At 37.0% G+C, this 16,572-nt stretch overlaps 1 protein-coding gene across 10 annotated transcripts in view; it reads right to left on the bottom strand.

The window, feature by feature from the left end:
- NUBPL (NUBP iron-sulfur cluster assembly factor, mitochondrial) overlaps positions 1 to 16,572 on the bottom strand; it is a 400,940-nt gene that overhangs the window by 132,092 nt on the left and 252,276 nt on the right. The window lies entirely within an intron of this gene.

Here is a 16,572-nt window from a genome sequence, read left to right as displayed (position 1 = left end):
CCTATAAAAACAACCATCTGTTTTTAAACAGAAAATATTCTACAAAACCAAAAAAAGCAGTAAAATTAAGATGAGTTCCTTGGGAGGAATAATCTCCTATTCTTCCTAATTAGCACTCCAATAAAGCCCTGAAATAAAGTCTAACTCCATAGAAGCTTTAAAAATGGTGGGGCTATATACCCAAAATGTCCAACAGGGTAGCCATTAGTCAGTGTGCCTGGCTACTGAGTACTTGAAATGTGGCTAGTCTGACTTAAGATGTGCTATAAGTATGAAATACACCCTAAGTATTGAAGACTTATAAGTAATAAAAAAAAGTAAAATATCTGAATAATCTTTAAAGTTTTCAAGTTCTTTATTTTTTTGAGATATTTTACATTACTTTCTTCACACTGTGTCTTTGAAATTGAGTGTATATTTTACATTTGCAGCATGTCTTAATCTGTGTTAGCTACATTTAAAGTGCTAACTTATTGAACAACACATCTTTATTTCTTTGACAGTATTAGTATTGCTTTTACATATTTGCCAATTGATTGAGCATACAATAGTATGTCATTGTTTTAAATTGTATTTTATCACTAATGAGATTGAAGTGTCTTTATATATTTAGTTCCCAGTCATGTATCTAGTTTTGTGAAGTTCCAGTTCATAGCTTTGTTAATTTTTTTTGATAAATTTTTTATAGCATTTTAGATTTTGGGGTACATGTGAAGAACATGCACGACAGTTGCATAGGTACACACGTGGCAGTGTGATTTGCTGCCTTCCTCCCCTTCACCTGTATCTGGCATTTCTCCCCATGCTATCTCTCCCTAACTCCCCACCCCCTGCTGTCCCTCCCCTATTCCCCCCAACAGACCCCAGTGTGTAGTGCTCCCCTCCCTGTGTCCATGTGTTCTCATTGTTCATCACCCGCCTATGAGTGAGAACATGCAATATTTCATTTTCTGTTCTTGTGTCAGTTTGCTGAGAATGATGGTCTCCAGGTTCTTCAATGTCCCTACAAAGGACACGAACTCATAGTTTTTGTTTTGTTTTGTTTTGAGATGGAATCTTGCTCTGTCGCCAGTCGGGAGTGCAGTGGCGCAATCTCAGCTCACTGCAGTGTCCACCTCCCGGATTCAAGCGATTCAGTTTCCCGAGTAGCTGGGACCACAGGCACGTGCCACCATGTCCAGCTAATTTTTTTGTATTTTTAGTAGAGTCGGGGTTTCACCATGTTGCCCAGGATGGTCTCGATCTCTTGACCTCCTGATCCGCCTGCCTCAGCCTCCCAAAGTGCTGGGATTACAGGCGTGAGCCACCGCACCCAGCTGAACTCATCGTTTTTAATGCCTGCATAATATTCCATGGCATATATGTGCCACATTTTCCCTGCCCAGTCTATCATCAATGGGCATTTGGGTTGGTTCCAGGTCTTTGCTATCGTAAACAGTGCTGCAATGAACATTTGTGTGCATATGTCCCTATAGAACGACTTATAATTCTCTGGATATATACCCAGTAATGGGATTGCTGGGTCAAATGGAATTTCTATTTCTAGGTCCTTGAGGAATCGCCACACTGTTTTCCGCAATGGTTGAACTAATTTACACTCCCACCAGCAGTGTAAAAGTGTTCCTATTTCTCCACATCCTCTCCAGCATCTGTTGTCTCGAGATTTTTTAATGATCACCATTCTAACTGGTGTGAGATGGTATCTCAATGTAGGTTTGATTTGCATTACTCTAATGACCAGTGATGATGAGCATTTTTTCATATGTTTGTTGGCCTCATGTATGTCCTCTTTGGTAAAGTGTCTGTTCATATCCTTTGCCCACTTTTGAATGGGCTTGTTTGTTTTGTTCTTGTAAATCTGTTTCAGTTCTTTGTAAATTCTGGATATCAGCCCTTTGTAAGATGGGTAAACTGCAAAAATTTTTTCCCATTCTGTTGGTTGCTGATTCACTCTAATGACTGTTTCTTTTGCTGTGCAGAAGCTGTGGAGTTTCATTAGGTCCCATTTGTCTATGGTGGCTTTTGTTGCCAATGCTTTTAGTGTTTTGGTCATGAAGTCCTTGCCTACTTCTATGTCCTGAATAGTTTTGTCTAGATTTTCTTCTAGGGTTTTTATGGTGCTAGGTCTTATGTTTAAGTTTTTAATCCATCTGGAGTTAATTTTAGTGTAAGGTGTCAGGAAGGGGTCCAGTTTCTGCTTTCTGCACATGGCTAGCCAGTTTTCCCAACACCATTTATTAAACAGGAAATCCTATCCCCATTGTTTGTTTTTGTTAGGTTTGTCAAAGATCATATGGTTGTAGATATGTTGTGTTGCCTCTGATGCCTCTGTTCTGTTCCATTGGTCTATATCTCTGTTTGGTACAAGTACCATGCTGTTTTGATTACTGTAGCCTTGTAGTATAGTTTGAAGTCCGGTAGTGTGATGCCTCCTGCTGTGTTCTTTTTGCTTAGAATTGACTTGGCTATGCGGTCTCTCTTTTGGTTCCATATAAAGTTTAAGGTGGTGTTTTACAGTTCTGTGAAGAAGGTCATTGGTAGCTTGATGGGGATAGTGTTGAATCTATAAATTACTTTGGGCAGTATGGCCATTTTCACAATATTGATTCTTCCTAACCATGAACATGGAATGTTTATCCATCTGTTTGTGTCCTCTCTTATTTCGTTGAGCAGTTTTTTGTAGTTCTCCTTGAAGAGGTCCTTTACATTCCTTGTTAGTTGTATTCCTAGGTATTTTATTCTCTTTGTAGCAATTGTGAATGGCAGTTCATTCTTGATTTGGCTCTCTTTAAGTCTGTTACTGGTGTATAGGAATGCCTGTGATTTTTGCATGTTGATTTTGTATGCTGAGACTTTGCTGAAGTTGCTTATCAGTTTCAGGAGATTTTGGGCTGAGATGATGGGATCTTCTAGATATACAATCATGTCGTCTGCAAATAGAGACAATTTGATTTCCTCCTTTCCTATTTGAATACCCTTTATTTTTTTTTCTTGCCTGATTGCTCTGGCTAGAACTTCCAGTACTATATTGAACAGGAGTGGTGAGAGAGGGCATCCTTGTCTAGTGCCAGATTTCAAAGGGAATGCTTCCAGTTTTTGCCCATTCAGTATGATATTGGCTGTTTGTTTGTCATAAATAGCTTTTATTATTTTGAGATATGTTCCATCAGTACCTAGTTTATTGAGGGTTTTTAGCATAAAAGTCTGTTGAATTTTGTCAAAGGCCTTCTCTGCATCAATTGAGATAATCATGTGGTTTTTGTCTTTGGTTCTGTTTATGTGGTGAATTATGTTTATAGACTTGCATATGTTGAACCAGCCTTGCATCCCCAGGATGAATCCTACTTGATCATGGTGGATAAGCTTTTTGATGTGCTGTTGCAATTGGCTTGCCAGTATTTTATTGAAGATTTTTGTGTCTATGTTCATCATAGATATTGGCCTGAAGTCTTCTTTTCTTGTTAAGTCTCTGCCGGGTTTTGGTATCAGGATGATGTTGGGCTCATAAAATGATTTGGGAAGGATTCCCTCTCTTTGGATTATTTGGAATAGTTTCAGAAGGAATGGTACCAGCTCCTCTTTGTGTGTCTGGTAGAATTCGACTGTAAACCTAACTGGATCTGGGCTTTTTTTGTGTGGTAGGCTCTTAATTGCTGCCTCAACTTCAGATCTTGTTATTGGTCTGTTCAGTGTTTCGGCTTCTTCCTGGTTTAGGCTTGGGAGTAGTCAAGTGTCCAGGAATTTATCAATTTCTTTCAGGTTTACTAGTTTATGTGCATAGAGTTGTTTGTAATATTCTCGAATGATGGTTTGAATTTCTGTGGAATCTGTGGTGATATCCCCTTTATCATTTTTTATTGCATCTATTTGGTTGTTTTCTCTTTTCTTTTTTATTAATCTGGCTAGTGGTTTGTTTATTCTGTTGATCTTTTCAAAAAATCAGCTCCTGGATTTATTGATTTTTTGAAGGGTTTTTTTGTGTCTCTATCTCCTTCAGTTCTGCTCTGATGTTAGTTATTTCTTCTTCTGCTAGGTTTTGAGTTTTTTTTTAATCTTGCTCCTCTAGCTCTTTCAATTTTGACGATAGGATGTCAATTTTGGATCTCTCCTTGCTTCTCATGTGGGTACTTATTGCTATATATTTTCCCCTAGAGACTGCTTTAAATGTGTCCCAGAGATTCTGGTATGTTGTGTCTTCGTTCTCGTTTGTTTCTAAGAACATCTTTATTTCTGCCTTCATTTCATTGTTTATCCAGTCAACATTCAAGAGCCAGTTGTTCCGTTTCCATCAAGCTGTGCAGTTGAGTTAGTTTCTGAATACTGAGTTCTAACTTGATTGCACTGTGGTCTGAGAGACTCTTTGTTATGATTTCTGTTCTTTTGCATTTGCTGAGGAGTGATTTACTTCCAATTATGTGGTCAATTTTAGAGTAGGTGTGATGTGGTGCTGAGAAGAATGTATATTCTGTGGATTTGTGATGGAGAGTTCTGTAAATGTCTATCAGGTTTGCTTGTTCCAGGTCTGAGTTCAAGTCCTGGATATCCTTGTTAATTTTCTGTCTGGTTGATCTGTCTAATATTGACTGACAATGGGCTGTTAAAGTCTTCCAGTATTATTGTGTGGGGGTCTAAGTCTCTTTGTAAGTCATTAAGAACTTGCCTTATGTATCTGGGTGCTCCTGTATTGGGTGCGTATATATTTAGGATCATTAGCTCTTCTTGTTGCATCTATCCTTTTACCATTATGTAATGTCCTTCTTTGTCTGTTTTGATCTTTGTTGCTTTAAAGTATTTAAGTTTAAGGCAAAATGGATTCACCAAAACATATGCCCATGTTACCCAGCCCCTGTTAATAAAGTGTTGCCAGCACCCCAGAAGTCTCCCTGTATACCTTCCAAACACTTTACAAAAGGTATTCACTAACCTGCTAACACCACAAATTTATGTTGTTTTGAATTTGATACTAACTGAATCATGTAATTTTGTGTGTGTGTCCAAGTGATTCATCCAGCTAAACTATGTACCTTTAATTTAGTTTGACTGAGTCTTAAGATTTTATAATGACTATCCTACAAATATTCATTCTCCTCTTGTATCATTTGGGTTGTTTCCAGATTTTGGCTACTATAAACGATGCTTCTGTGAGTGTTTTTGTACATGTGTGTCTCTCTCTCTCTCTCTCTTTTTTTTTCTGGGTATTAGGTTATATGTATTTCACTTAATACATTAAAGAAGCGAAGGTTTCCAAATAAAGTTCTATCAATTTATACAACCACCAGAAATGTATGAGAATTCCAGCCCTTCTACAGCCTGGACCTTTGGTAGCATCAGTCTTTTTGAATTTTAGCAAGTATGGTGAGTATGCTGTAGACATTGTGCTGGCTTTTTCAACTGTCAAATTGTTTATACTAGGAACTATATTACTTAGACTCTTCCCTACATGGTTCCTGGTTAAAGTTTGCCAAAAGTAAAGTGGCAGGAGATCTGGAAGGTGAAAATGAAGGCTTAGGCATTACACACTATTGGTTTCATTTGTTCAGAGGTGGTGAAAGGAAGATTCAGGGGTGTAGTTGCATTCCAGTTTGTCCTCATTCTTTTGGAGTTTGTGCCCACCTATCTCTTCTACCATGGTTTTAATTTACATTGCCATAATTATTAATAAAGTTGATGATATATTTTACATCTTTTTGGTCATTTATATATCCTCTTCCAGAAAGTGTCTGTTCAGGTCTCTTGCCTATTTTTTCAATGGATTATATGTTTTCTTCCCCTTATTAAATTATACAAATTCCTAGCGTTTTTCAAATACAATTCCTTTGTTGGTTGACCCTCAATAATTTTTATGTGAATTTCATGTTGAAATGATATTTTGAATATACTGTTGTACATGTATTATTAAAATTAACTTCATCTTTTTTTTTTACTATTAAAATATGGCTATTAAAAAAAACTTTAAAACTACATTTGTGGGCCGGGCACGGTGGCTCACGCCTGTAAATCCCAGCACTTTGGGAGGCCGAGGCGGGTGGATCACGAGGTCAAGAGATTGAGACCATCCTGGTCAACATGGTGAAACCCCGTCTCTACTAAAAATACAAAAATTAGCTGGGGGTGGTGGCGCATGCCTGTAATCCCAGCTACTCGGGAGGCTGAGGCAGGAGAATTGCCTGAACCCTGGAGGCGGAGGTTGCGGTGAGCCGAGATCGCGCCATTGCACTCCAGCCTGGGTAACAAGAGCGAAACTCTGTCTCAAAAAAAAAAAAACAAAAACAAAAACTAAATTTGTGGTTCATATTTCCATTGTTTATATTTCCATTGGACAGTGCAGCCCTAGACAACTAAAGCATAACTGTAGAACCTATTTTGGTAGTTCTCCTAACTAATTTTTTAAGGTTCTAAAGATGCACAAAAATATTTTATTAGGTTCTGTGATTTATAATGCATTTTTGTTTTTTGTTTTTTTTTGTGTTTTTTTTGAAACAGGGTCTTACTCTGTTGCTCAGGTTTGAATGCAGTAGCTTGATCATGGCTCACTGAAGCCTCAAATAACTGCAACTCCTGGGCTCAGGTGATCTTCCTGTCTCAGCCTCCTTAGCTGAGACTACAGATGTACGCTAGCACACTCAGCTAATTTTTTATTTTTTGTGGAGACAAGGTCTTGCTATGTTGCCAAGGCTGGTCTTTAACTCCTGGCTTCAAGCAATCCTCCCTCCTCAGCCTCTGCACTTGGCCTATTATGAATATTCTTAAAAACCAAACATAAATAAAACACTTTAAAATATATACAAGACTACCACTTTATAAAAATACACATAACTACCAAGTTTCTGTGCTTTTAATTGAAATTACATCAGCCAAATGTGGTAATCCTCTTATATGGTTATCTCATTCTGTACAGAACTCATACAACAGTTATATATATAACTCTGTGTGTGTCTCTCTATACGCATATACAGAGTGATACAGTTATATCAGTTATATCAATATATATAGTTATACATACACTATATATTCTATCTTTGATTTATTAAAAAAAGAAGTTAGTCATTAATTAACATATGCAAACTGTGGCAAACAATTCTTTCAAAACATAGTAGGTGGGGGACAATTTAAAAGAAAGCCTTGGGTATCAAAAAGCTCAGAAACCACTGCTCAAGTTTACTTAACAACAATCCTCCATAATCAATGAGTTTTGAATGGGGGCAACTAATGCAATAAGGAAGAACATCAGAATATCCGTGTTGCAGTTTGTTCATTAGAAATTCTTCTCTTTTAAAAAGGAAAGAATTCAAGTCCATTATGATGGCTTCCCCCACAAATAAGCCTTGTGAAATACTTGTGAATACTTCATACATTGTTAAGCTGTTTGTATTTATGTAGAGATATTGTGTATATCCTTTAATAGCAGAAACATTAGAAAACAGATGCTTTGCTATAGCTTAATTTATATAATACCACTGAGATAAAGCTGTAAGCATGCTTAATCATTTTTTAATGCCTCATCAAAGTGTAAGGTCCTTTTTTCCTTTTACCTCAGCTACTTTTACTGAAAGAAAGCAAACACTACATGCCTGGCTACCATCAACCACCACAACCCTTTTGCATGTGATTCTTGTGGTATTCCAATCCATCACTGGTTCAGAAGGGCACTTCTTTTCTTAAGTTTTTAAAAATTAATTCTCTTGAAATATGAACATTGCTCTGAAAATTGGATTTTTGTGTCTAAATCTATTGAATTAAGGAGGCTCAAAAGGCTCCTATTTTAATTTCTTTCTGGCATTTTAAACCCAGATACAGGTAAGTAACAAGAAAGTTATTAAGCTACTATATAATCCAATTTCTCCAGGTTACAATCAGGTTAAATGCTTGCTGAGTGGAACCTGCCACAAGCATTAAAAGTTATGTATGATTTAAGAAAAAGTGAGGAGGAAAAATTCATTGTTAAATAATGAATAATAATAACAAATTAATTTAGATTCATAAGTGCTTTTTAGTTCTTTGTTAGATTCAAACCAGTTTTTGATATATTTCTTGAAGCAAGTGCACAAATATCACAATTTTAAAAAATGAGACAGGTGTTCTTGTTTTCTCTTTGAGAAATAGTCATTTGACATGGAAAGAACATCAGACAGGGAAGCCTGTGTCCATGCTCCTCTCAGGGATCAACTACATAGCTGTGGGTCCATGAGGTGCAACTCAATTTCTCTATGCCGTGAATTCTTACTATTTTTATTTATTTATTTATTTATTTATTGAAACAGAGTCTTGCTCTGTGCCCAGGCTGGAGTGCAGTGGGGCAATCTCAGCTCACTGCAACCTCCGCCTCCCAGGTTCAAGTGATTCTCCTGCCTAAGCCTCCTGAGTAGCTGGGATTATAGGCACCCGCCACCACGCCTGGCTAATTTTTTTATTTTTAGTAGAGACAGGATTTCACCATGTTCATCAAGCTGCTCTCGAACTCCTGATCTCATGATCCACCCACCTTGCCCTCCCAAAGTGCTGGAATTACAGGCACAAGCCACCATGCCTGGCCTATGCCTTGAATTCTTAATTTTGAAAAAGAGGATTATAATGATCTCTAATGTCTACCACTATAACAATAACATTCAGAGCTACCCTTTACAGTACTATGTGCTAAGGTTATGCTAAGTACTGTCATTGTAATCATGCTTCACTGCCATAATGACCAATGAGATGGGTATTATCATCCCTATATCATGGAAGGAAACTCTGAAGCTAAATTATTTGCTCAAGGTCACATAGTTAGTAAATGACAAAGCCAAAATTCAAACTATCTGAGTGACTGGTTTGTATAAGGAAGTCATTAAACAAGAGGACAATTAAATAGGCTAGAGACTTTTGTGCATGAAATTAAGTGGCCTAAAATAATAATGAGTCAATAAAGTTGAGCAATATAGCATAGTAATTAAGAGCACAGTTACAGAGCAGGCCTGATTTGAGCCATCCTTACCACTCAGTGCTGTAGTCAAGTCTTAGGCTTCATCCCCTTCTCCTACATCCTGGACATGGAACTCCCATTCCCACATCACCCACATGATACCTCCTTGACTGTCAGCAGAACCTATGGCTCCTTAACTCCTCCCCATTTTTCAATCCACCAGTTTCTTCTGGTTTAACTTATCTACCTTAACAATCAAAACCCCAAAAATAAGCAAATTTGATGAAGAACCCTCTTACACCGTAGAATCTGTTACCCTGTGATAGTCCATGATGTCTAGAGTATTAAACCTTAACTCTAGAGTATCCACAGAAACCGCAGTTAAGAATAAGGGCTCTGGAAAGCAGAGTTCTTGGGATCAGAGCCCAGATGCCCCACTAAACACATAGATATTCTTGTATAAGTTATTTAACCTCTCTGAACCACATTTCCTCATGTGCAAAATGGGGGAAATGATGTTCTGTATCTCACAAGGTTGTTGTGAGCGTTGAGTTCAATTCATGTAAATCACATAAAACAGTAGTCTAGTTCAAAGCACACACAGATTTCTGAGAGAGCCTAGAGAAAGACACAAATGAGTATATATCTCCAGTCTCTGAGATATAATTATGGCTGAGATGTGGAATGCTATCCAGTCTTATAAAGGTAATAAATTTTTCTCATTTTTCTAAGAAGACAATATAAAATCTAAGAAGACAACATAAGCCTTAACCTTTACAAATATATACTAAAAAGTTCCAGATCACAATAGGATTGTCTCTTTGTTTTTTGTTTTTAGCAGAAAAAATAAACCACAGGAAAGGTAGAATTTCTCTCTCTTTTATAAAGTAAATATTTGTAAGACTAAAACAGTTATATAATTTTCAGGATTATTTATTAGGAAATAAATCAATTCAGGGATCAACGTTAGGATTTAATCTATATATTTGTTTCTAGGTCAAATGCAGTATAGACTGCTAGCTGCTCACCAAAATTCATGATCTCATCTTCCTTGGCACACAATTAACTTACATTTCTTGGGCTCCTTAAGAAATGTGACAAGTGGTCATGTGACTGAATTTTAGCTAGTAGAATGGGCGTAGAAGTATGTGTACCACATCCAGGTCTGGCCCATAAAAATCTCCAAGGTAGGTACATGCCTCTGTATTCTCTTTCCTTGTGGCTGGCTAGAATGAAGATGGCCCCTAATGTAATTTTGGAAGTTACAATTGAAAATGACAGAAGCTCCAACAGTCTGACAGACTGCATAGAAGAAGGCTACTCTGCTCACCTGTTAATCTACTATAATAGTACTGCTATATGAGCAAGAAAGAAACTCCATTGCATTTGTATCATTATATATTTTAGGATCTACTTGTGACAGCAATTAGCCTTCCTTAAATAATGTAAATTTCAAATAATGCAGAATTTTAGACTCAAAATAATATAGCAACTTAACAAATCTATATGAAGATAATGTAAATGGCTCAATTATAATACTCAAGGTATAAAGATATCTCCAAGAACAGTAGTTTTAAAAATTCTAATTAAATTTCTTCTTTTTTTTGAGACAAGGTCTCACTCTAACACTCAGCTGGAGTGTACTGGCATGATTGCAGTTCACTGCAGCCTAGACCTTCCAGGCTCAAGCAGTCCTCCCACCTCAGCCTCCTAATTAGCTGGGACTACAGTTGCATGCCAGCATACTAGGCTAATTTTTTTATTTTTATTTTTTTGTAGAGACAGGGATCTTACTATGTTGCTTACTCCTAGCCTCAAGCAATCCTCCTGCCTCAGCCTCACAAAGTGCTAGGATTACAGGCATGAGCCACCACACCCAACCCCAAATTCTTATTAGCAAATAAAAAGATTAGTCAAAACACTGAGGTCAAATACATAAAAATCTGTAAATTCATAACATACTAAAAAGTAATTATATAACATTATATCAACTTTGAGTGCTTAGACTGCCAAAAACAGTACTTAAGCCATTTATATACATTGGCTTGTTTATTTCTCATCTCAACCTCTTGAGGAAAATACTACTATGATTCCCTGATGATAACTGTGAAAACTAAGGCATAGAATCAATAACTCAGGTCATACAGTTACAAAGTGGCAGAGCTGGGATCTACAATTCAAACTCGTCAGCTCACACTCTTCACTACTATGCAAAAATGCCTCTGCAAGTAGTTTCCTATCATCCGAAAAATTATAAGAAAATGTGGAAAGGAAATTAATTTGAAGCCACAAACGAATATTAAAAATATAGTTCTCTAAGTGGTAACAGAAATCTGTATTTAAGAGATTTCTTTTAAAGAGTACTTCTCTTATCAGTATCTTTACCAGTTTCTTCCTTGACAAACACTATTAAATCACAACTCTCATAGGGAAGAAGGGCAGAGATTTGTTATTGAAAACCCAACCTCTTATTTCTAGTTTGTTGTCAACCTGAGCTAAAAATCAGCTCCTGGTAGATTTATTAATGGCGGTATAACTCAAAATTCTTTTGACTTCTGCCTTCTAACTGTTCTACCCTATACAATCGATTCCCAAAATTGTCAATTCTTCCTTTAAAATGTCAATTACATTCATTGCTCCTTCTGTTTTCACTGGCATTGTTCTAAATCAGCCCCTTACTGCCTATCCATGTTTTTCCAACCTTTTAAACTGTCTTACTGATAAAAGAAATATTGTACATCTTGACTACATGGAAGAAGGCTATTCTGCTCACCTGTTCATCTACTATAATAGTATTATAACATGAGCAAGAAACATACAATACACACATATAATATGTGTGCTTCTACTTGAGACCAAATCTTTTTTTTTCTTTTTCTTTGAGACCAAATCTTTATGAAATAAGACTCTCTTCCTAAGAGCAATTTATTCTGACATGGTTTAAACACTTTTGGTTACATCTCTTACTGTACTGATTTCATGATTTGTTGGTGGGCCATGACCTGCAGCGTGAATAACTTTGATCATTGCAAATGTTCACTTACTTCCTCCATGTTTCCTGGCTCCTATTCTTTTTATTCATCTCCACCAGATTAAATCTTTGTTAAATTATATCCTAATGATGTCTATTTCCCATCCAGAATTCTTTATGAACTCCTCTTATAATCTTAAGAAGGAAGTACAAATTCCTTAGCCTACTGTTTAAGGCTCTACCAAATCTGGTAATACTCCAATATACACTATCTCAAATATAGACAAACAGAATAATCCTGAACACAACTTGTGTATTCCTGATTCTTTGCAGACTGAATTCTGTCCCTGCCTAGTCCCTGCATATGCCTATGAAAATCCTACTCCACTCATTCAGTCAGTATATATTTAGTGAGAAACTATATCTTCCAGGCACAGAGGGAGAGACAGGTAGTCCCTGTACTCACAGAGTATATAGTATGGTATGGTATGGTATGGTATGGTATGGTATGGTATGGTATGGTATGGTATAGTATAGTATAGTATAGTATAGTATGGAATGGTATGGTATGGTATGGTATGGTATGGAATAGTATAGTATAGTATAGTATAGTATAATATAGTATGCAAATGTTAAAGTACTGACAAATGTAAAAACAGTTACAAAATGAGTAATAGAGTATAACTGGATCATAAAATCAAAAGAGCTCATAAAAGGGTTAGGGCGGGCTGAGCGAGGTAGCTTATGCCAGCACTTTGGGAAGCCGAAGTGGGTGGATTGCTTAAGGTCAGGAGTTCGGGACCACCCTGGTCAACATGGTAAAACCAAGTCACTACTAAAATACAAAAATAAGCCTGGTGAAAGGCGCCTATAATCCCAGCTACTAGGGAGGCTGAGGCAGGAGAATTGCTTGAACCCAGGAGGCAGAGGTTGCAATGAGCTGAGACTGCACCACTGCACTCCAGCCTGGGCAACTAAGTGAGATTCCATCTTAAAAAAAAAAAAAAAAACCGGGGGTGGTTAGGGCAACCCTCCTTGAGAAGAGCCTTTTGTTTAATTTAAGGACCAAAGTACAAAAAGGAGTTAACAGGTGAAAAGTGAGGTTAAAATGTTCTCTGGTAGGGAAAGAGCATTGTAAGGGTTCCAAGGCAAGAAGTGGTGTGTGGAAACTCCAAAGAAGAAGACCAGTTCAACTGTGGCACAGAGAAAGCAAGGAAGAGTAGCCTGTGAGCAGGGATAAGGGTAACAGCAGACATGGATGGCATTACATCCCAGATCAAAGTATCCTGCCTGCTATATGCCAGGTAACTATGCATTTAAGAATGTTTAAGGCATATTTTCTTGCCATTCAAGAACTTGCATTCTTCTGTGAAGACTGACAGGTAAACCTGTAGTGGAATAAGAACCAAACTAAACATATGTGTAAGTAGATCAGAGACAGGAGTAATAACTTTTCCTGGCGTACTGGGAGAAGCATTCTAGAGGAAATAATGTCTAAGCAGAGGTATTAAAAATAAATACATGGGTTCCCTAAATTGGCTGTGGCTTATCACAGCCACATAAAAAAAAAAAACAATCATGGCTTTTCCATAAAGTCATCCTTGATATCCTAGAAGAAAAAGTGTTTTTATACTTCTCAGAATTGAGGGCATCAAAATAGAGTTTGTCTACGGGATGATAAAGTACTTGAAGAAAGAGGCTTCATCTTTCTTTATTTTTTCCTAAACCACTAATGGAAGTTTATTATAGCACTTTGCTTATAGAAGACACTAAATATCAGTAAATATAGATGTGTGGAATAAAAAAATCACATTTGTTGAATTAAAAGTAATTAAGTGATCCCTTATGTGCCACAGGAATAAGAGAATAAATGTATGTTTATTTTTCAGTAGCTGGGAAAGAGATTATCAAAGAAGGAAGGGCTATATGGTGAAATCCCTTTGACACCAGAAGTTCAAATAGTAGGAGAGGGCTCCAAATTGAGGTGCCTGGGATTCTCATGTATAAGGAGGCAACGAAAATGAGTGAGAATGACATAACACATAAATTACTCATTGTTTAAAATGTGTAAGACTGAAAAGTTTTATTTTGTTAAAAAACAGTCTATCTACAAATAATGAGGTAGTTAAGGATTTGGTATAGTTGTTATCATTTTAGGCAGAGAACAGATAATTTAATAGCTCATCTCTTCTCCTATCTAAGGCCTTGAGTTTTAAGAAATCATTTAAATTAACTTCAAAATGTTCTTGCAGACATTATAAACTCTGTCCATACCGATGAATTCCAATGACATCATTGTTTCCATGGTAACTAATGCATTTCAAATGGGGGAAAAACAGAGAGCAAGACTAAAAATCAAGGGGAAGAAATGAAATAAAGTGGTATAAACAAAGCATAACATCTTTTTGGTATTTACGAAACACTAATTTCAAAGCTTTACCATTACTTAGGCTCTGAACCTCTTAATGGCCAGAAGGATCTCAAAGGTCATCAAATCCACTTCCCACTCATAGCCAAGACCTTTACAATGTAGCTGAATCATTATTGCCCAATTGTTCACACAGCTTATTGCTGGAAAGTTCTTACTCAGTCACTTGCAAACGTTACTGAATACCTAACTTGTTCTGCAGGTTTAAGAGATGATTAAGACCTTCTATCTCTTTTAAAAAAATGTTGGTAGTTTAGAAGGCAAATAATTTAAATGTAAGGTGAAAAAAAAGGAGGGCTACAATAAAGATACAGGGAGATGTCCAAAAGGCCAGAGGAAGGAACTATAAATCCCAACTTGGAAGAATTTCACAGTTCCGGTGACTTTCATTTTCACTCCCACTAAGTCCCACAAACCCAAGACAACATCCTGGACCTGTCAGGACCCAGAACTGCTCTAACTTGGCAAACTTACATAGTAAGATCAACTTTCTGATCCCAAATAAGCTCTTTCACTCTCTAACTGATCCCTGAAATAGTCCTATGAGCCTTATGCAGTCTATGAACCTTCACTTGGAATACCTCCTCACACTCTCTTGCTAGTATCCTTGACGTTTATCCTTCAGTGGCATTCCCCTAGCAACAGCCTAACCTGGACTTAGTGACCATCCCTCTTCATCTCTGTTATGTTCCATAAGCATTATCTGTCCAAGCCTTTGCCTTAGAAACTAGAAAAAAATCTGTCAGAACAGTATGAGATTAATTATCCAGGTCTACATACAGGTATATGGGTTTACATAAGGACTGAAAGATAATATATTCTGAACTTGGCAACTATGGTCATTAGACTCCTAACTAGCAAAGTCCATGTAGGACCTGCTCCATAGCCATAGTCACCTCAAATGACAGTGTCCATTGAAATGGTCTTTTGATATACAATATGATAATTTACAAGGGGAAAAATTTTAAAGAGGTCTTGCTCCTGCTCTGTTTAAATTTTTTCCTCAAGAAATTCCTGTTTTTGGGTGAGCTAGACATATACCTCAGCTCTAGTCTTACAGAATGAGAAGTTAAACATTGCATTATGTGCAAACAGAATGGCTATTACCCTAACTTTGGAGTGATCCTAACAGACAATTGGCACTACTATCTAATTTCTGTCAGAAAGAAAGATTATAGATTATTTGTTAATGTCATAATTTTTGATAGATAACTGTCTCTCTAACGTTTTGCTGACTTATATTTAAAATCCCATATAATAAGAAACCTAATTTAGTTATCTGGGTAGGCATTACTCGTGTCTAGTTTGTCTAAGAAGGCATAATACAAAGTAACATTGCTCAAATTAGGTGCTTTAGAGAGTTTTCTGTGTGAGGCAGGCATTTGGTTATTATTGTTTTAAAAATTCTCCAACCTAAAGTTCATAACATAGAACACTGGCCCTAAACTACTTGCTGATCACAATCATAAACCCCCTAGTGAAAAACCCTCAGACCACCTGGGAGGTAAATATACAGGCACCTTCCTTATCAGCCTCCTTGATTTCCACAAGAACGTGTCAATCCAACCCAGAGTTCTGTGGCTTGCCAATGCTCACAGCACTGTGCTACCTGGCAAGGGAGAAGAGGTACTTGAGGTAATTCACCTCAACCACTCTACTACACTATTTTGTACTTTTCGGAAGCCCTCTGAGAGATAAACATTTATGAATGCTTCCCTTCGAGTCCATTCATTCAAATACATTACTGGTTCTTATCCTGTGTCATGGTCTCACTATAAACTCTGATTAAAGTTACAATTCTTTCCATACCAAAACAAATACACTTAGGCATACAATTTAGGGCTAGGGGAGGTGAGAGAGAAAAATCATGAGACTCCTGAAGCTAAGCTACAAACTGAAGTTTAAAAAGCTCTGATGTATATGCTCTAAAATCTGTCTTTGAATTAATAAGCAAGGCCGCTAGCTAGCTACACAGAAGCATCATGTTGGCACTGTAATGAAATGTTTGTTTTAAATTGTACTCTAGCACAATTCAACCTGCTTTTGTTGAGGCACAGTAGAAGAAAGAACCCTCTATTTACTGTAAAGAAGGTGACAAGTGTGTTCATTACATACACAGGTTCTTTTTTCTAAGAAACTAGGGAAGATATTTCTCTCTGTTCTCAGCTCTGTCTCTCTTGAGCATCCAGTTCTTCATTGCTGTTTTTTCTAAAGTTGTAGAAATGCAGTTTTATAATGGTACTATATTTCTTTTTCTTTGGCTGCTACAAAAGT

The sequence above is a fragment of the Callithrix jacchus genome, chromosome 8 (genome assembly GCF_049354715.1).
Source record: "Callithrix jacchus isolate 240 chromosome 8, calJac240_pri, whole genome shotgun sequence".
In the NCBI taxonomy this organism is placed as follows: Eukaryota; Metazoa; Chordata; class Mammalia; order Primates; family Cebidae; genus Callithrix; species Callithrix jacchus.
The sequence above is the reverse complement of the archived record's forward strand: the minus strand, read 5'-3'. Positions and strand labels throughout refer to the sequence as shown.